This window comes from Octopus bimaculoides, chromosome 1 (genome assembly GCF_001194135.2).
Source record: "Octopus bimaculoides isolate UCB-OBI-ISO-001 chromosome 1, ASM119413v2, whole genome shotgun sequence".
NCBI lineage: Eukaryota > Metazoa > Mollusca > Cephalopoda > Octopoda > Octopodidae > Octopus > Octopus bimaculoides.
In genome coordinates, this window is record NC_068981.1 from 126,265,103 (window position 1) to 126,270,337 (window position 5,235).

The following is a 5,235-nucleotide window of genomic DNA, read 5'->3' on the forward strand; positions in this document are numbered from 1 at the left end:
TGAGAGAGAGAGAGAGAGAGAGAGAGAGAGAGAGAATTTATACATTTTGATGTTTCCTTTCCGGCATATTTTTTTTAATTAACTTTCAATACAAAAGATTTTGTCAAGTTTGAAAGGTGACACATATGTAAAGAACTGTTTTCCTTTTCTAAAAAATTAATCTGTTGCCAGTGCAGACTTTTGTTGAATGTGTGCAATGTTTAAGGCTGAAAATTGTTAATAGATGAGGATATATTTGTTGTCAAATTGCTACTGCTTCAACCACCACCACCAGTACCACCACTACTACTACTACTACTACTACTACTACTACTACTACTACTCAATTATAAAAATTTTCCTTTTACACTTGTAACAAGGAAGATAGCTTTTGTGTCGTTAGCCCTTTACTCTCTGCACTCAGCATAGCATAATGTAATTTACACTTGAGTGTTGCAGTGATTGTGTGGAGAAACCATTGGATTTTTTGCTCTTATCCATCATATTTTGCTGCAAGAGATATTATTATCGTCTGCTGACAAGACACCTAACCAATAGGTACATAGGCTTTTGGTTTTTTTCTCTTATTGCTATACTATTAAGGTAATACTATTATTGGTAATAGTGATCAATTGCTGCACTAAATACTTATTACTCTTGCCCAACCTGGTTCTACAATCAAACACTGCTAGAATTCGCTTCACTTTTTAATTCTCTATGATCTGTTTATTAAATAAGTAGTGGTGGTTATAATTTGCTTAAGCAGTTTACTTCATGGTATTCCTTCACAAAATTTTGTGAGTTTATTCTTTTTTTTTTTTTTTGGTGGGAGCGGTCGTGGGGCAACCCTAAACATAACATTATTGGTTTGTTACTTTTCATTTGCTTTGAATTCAATTTAGATAAAGGAATTAGATGTTGAATTAGTTTTGTGTTTTCTTAAACACTGTAAGATAAACTGCAATACACACACACATGTATATAGCTTACTGTTCTGTTAAGCCTAAGATCAACAAAAAAGTACTCCATGCAGTGAAGACTTATATCATTTTATGTACACTGTATAAAGATAAGAGCTACTAATAGTTTCTTGCTTCAGAGATGCAGGTGTAGGCAGGTTTTTATAACACGCCTTGTGTCTTCAAGCAATTTCTAACTCTGAGCACATGTTCTGTTCAATTTGTTTATCAGGATGCTGGTAGAAGAGAAACCACGAGAAAAAAAAAAACCCAAACAAGCAGAAACTAGATGCAAAGAGTGGAAGTGTGAATAAACACGGAAAAGGAAAAGTAAAATAGAAAATTAGAGTTATTTCCCCTTCTACTGTAAAGCCATAATTAAGCTTATTGTAGAATAATCCAACGGAGGGGTCCAGGGTAGAATAATTCAACACAACTATCTTGCAGACTTTAGACACACACGTGTGTGTGTGTGTGTATATATATATATATATATATAGTGCTACTCGGCATGTGTATATTTTAGGTCAGTTGAAATTTTGTTCTTTAAATTGTTATGTTGATAAATTCTTTTAGCAACAGTCTACACATTAAAATGGCAACTTCAGGTCTGGCTATGTTATATTAATCTTTATCATCTTATGTATATATATATATATATATATATATATATATATATATATATACACATACATACATACATATAATGTGTGTGTGTGTTTCCATTGCTCTCTCTCTTTCTCTCTCTCTCTCCCTTGCGTGCTAAAAGTTGCTTTTTGATGGTTGGCATTTTTTGTTTGTTTTTGTTAACCAACTGTATAACTGGAACTGATTGCGGGGATGTATGTACTAGAGTGGTTGTGACCGTCTACATCATGTTAATGATATGCATTAAGCTTTATAGCGCCAATGTGAATATGAAGAAAACATTAAGAAAATGTAAAAAAGCTAAAATATAAAAAAGAATAAAAATTTCAGACTATGAAAATTAAAAGATTGGACAAAAAAAAAAAAAGAAAGAAAAGAAAAATGAAAAGAAAGAAAATATCAAAAGATGTGTATGTTTGCCTAGATGTGCAATCTGTCATATCTGTAAGAGTTCATCACTTGAAAGCTGGGTATTTGAAGCTGTGCAGTACATTTCTTCACTGTGACTGTTGAATCATGAGAAGTTTTGTATTGTTGACAGGAGCAAGTTACCAGCCACTAAACACTAATTGATACTGTGGAAAAACAGTAGTTTTGGTGGTGCCACTAGAGAGAAAAACTGACAAAGTTTCCTATAAAAAAAAAAGCTGGATGCAGGAGGTTGTAATCTCTTGTTAAACATCAATTCTTTACCATTGTCCAGTGGCCCTTTTCCCATCTCCACCCTCACTACTGATCCCCTCCCCCCACGCCCCCTCCACCTCTCTTGCTTTACTCTCTTCACAAATGTGTTCATAGCAGATTGTAAGCTGGGCTGCATATTTTCTTCGTCCACTTGTTCTCTAGATCTAAATTTTAATAATCCATACCAATTCTGAATAACCATCACATTAGTGAGCAGGCTAAGCTACTTTACCTGCCTGTATGATGTATTATATCACTCAAATCTTCTAGGAAATACTGAATAAATGATTTTAGCAATTTGTACCAAATCATTTGTTAATGACTTATTAGCATTGCCCTATCATCTCTGCTTGATCAACCATTTGCCACTCTTTTTTTTTCATCTTTTCATACTTACATCCATTCTTTTTGTTTTTTTTTGGTTGCCAAAACGAATTTGTATATATTTAATATTCATGTTTGCTTTAATGTATGTCTAATAAAATTCCATTTTTTATTTTATTTTTGTAATTAGCCATGCATCTAAACCCTAATTTAGCAATAGCAATAGTTGCTGCTTTGAATTCACATGATCAAATGTAAAAGATCATACTATAGTTTGTATTACAAACATGTTTGATACTTACAAGCAGACAAAGGTAATTGACTGCATAGTTTCCTAATTACCAAAGGAATTGAAATAACACAGTATATTAATAGAGATAAGCCTTTCTGGCACTTGTGCCCGTGACATGTGTAAGGATTTTTGAGCGAGATCGTTGCCAGTGCCCCTGGACTGGCTCTTGTGCAGGTGGCACATAAAATACACCATTTTGAGCGTGGCCGTTGCCAGTACCGCTTGACTGGCCTTCATAGGATTTTCGAGCGAGATTGTTGCCAGTGCCCCTGGACTGGCTCTTGTGCGGGTGACACATAAAATACACCATTTTGAGCGTGGCCGTTGCCAGTACCGCCTGACTGGCCTTCGTGCGAATGACACGTAAAAGCACCCACTACACTCTCTGAGTGGTTGGCGTTAGGAAGGGCATCCAGCTGTAGAAACTCTGCCAAATCAGATTGGAGCCTGGTGTAGCCATCTGGTTTCACCAGTCCTCAGTCAAATCGTCCAACCCATGCTAGCATGGAAAACAGACGTTAAACGATGATGATGATAAGGTTTTATTATTTTTTATTTCTAATATAAGTTGGGGATCTAACCTGTGGTTATAAATTGTCATGTAAGTGGAATTTTATGTAATTCTGTGGCAGAATATTGAAACAGCCACAATTTTCAGAGGCATAAAACTGTGTACACACACAGAAATAAATGACTAACAAAGGATGGATAAATGTCAGTTCATTACAGCTGTTTCGAATGCATTTTTTAATAGATGAATGAGTACATTACATCACAGCAAAAAACCATTTTCATCAGATGATACATAGAATTTCAAACAATAGAACGCTCCATGAACATGGTGGGAACACACCTAGACTCCAGCCTGTTGGACATCCTAGAGTATACCAAACACTGTGCACTTTGGATCAGCCCCTAGGTGTTAAATGCTAATAAGGGTTAAATTCTCTGTATGCATAACCTGAATAGTTCACTGGATGTACTTCAGTACCCAGTATATTTATTCAACTAAAGGTGGTGTTTACAAGTTAATTTGACCCATCCTGGTACCTATCATTTAAGTACCTGATTCTCTCTTGAATCCTTGATATTGTGTGTGTGTGTGTATATTATACAGTGCACTCAGTTGTAAATGTTAACTCTGTGATGGATTGGCATATCATTCAAGGTGAATGTTTGTCAACCTGCCTAGCCAGCAGGGTAGCATCATCCACAAATGCAAGGAAACACATTATGACCAGTGGTGTATAACATCTAACAGTCTAGTTGCTACAATGATATGTGTACTTTGAATTATGTTGAATAAATGAGGGAGGAATACTTGATATATATATGATCTGTTTAAATTGAATGCTTATCTTGTAACTCAAGTTTCATGTCAGTGTACTCTTTAGGCAGTTATTGTTCCTGAAGATCACACTGACATGAAATTCAAATGTTAAGATAAACATTCAGTTTAATAAACTATGATTTATGGGAAAAGTTGGGCTGATTATATCATTTGTTTGTTAATGCTAGTGTCATAAGTGAAGTAGTTTCAAATGGGGATTGAAACCAGATTTATCTTATAATATACATGAACAAAAATGTTGTGGATTACACATACTCAAGGAGGCCAATCACTTGTCTATTGCTTTTCTAATGGTAAATGTGGCAAAAATCAAATATGACAGGGTAATTTGTTAAGCATCAGTCTTTTTTGTTCTTTCAATGATGTTTATATTTTTCACCGATGTACATTGGCTAAAGATATATATCATCATCGTTGTTTAATGTCCACTTTCCATGCTGGCATGGGTTGGATGCAACTGTCTTACCAGAAATATAGCATCAGTAGTGCTTTTCCCTGGCACAAACCCAAACTGCATCTCGTCTAAACTATGACCCTTTCTATGACTTTCATTACCTGATCCAGCAACTTGATACCTCTGTAATTATTTGTATCTAATGCATCACCTTTACCTTTGTAGCAGTCGACTATGGTGCTGCTACACCTGTAATTGGGTATGACTCCTTCATGTATCACCTGATTGATTATACTGGTGACTAGACTATAGCCAACATGGCCAGATATTTCAAGCATCTCTGCGGTGATTCCTGATGAGCTGGGGCTTTCCCTGTCCTCATACCCTTAATTGGTTTATCTACCAAGGTACTGTCAATTCTCTCCTATGACATCATGATTCTCTCTCACACACTGTCTTGCGACATGAAACCCTTCAAGTCTTTGGTCCGCACAACATAGAACATCGGCAAATTTTTTCTTATCTGCTTCCCCTCTGGCTAAGTAAACCCGTCTCCTAGTTTCCCTTCTGGCAATCTGATACAATTCCCTGCTACCACCAGTTC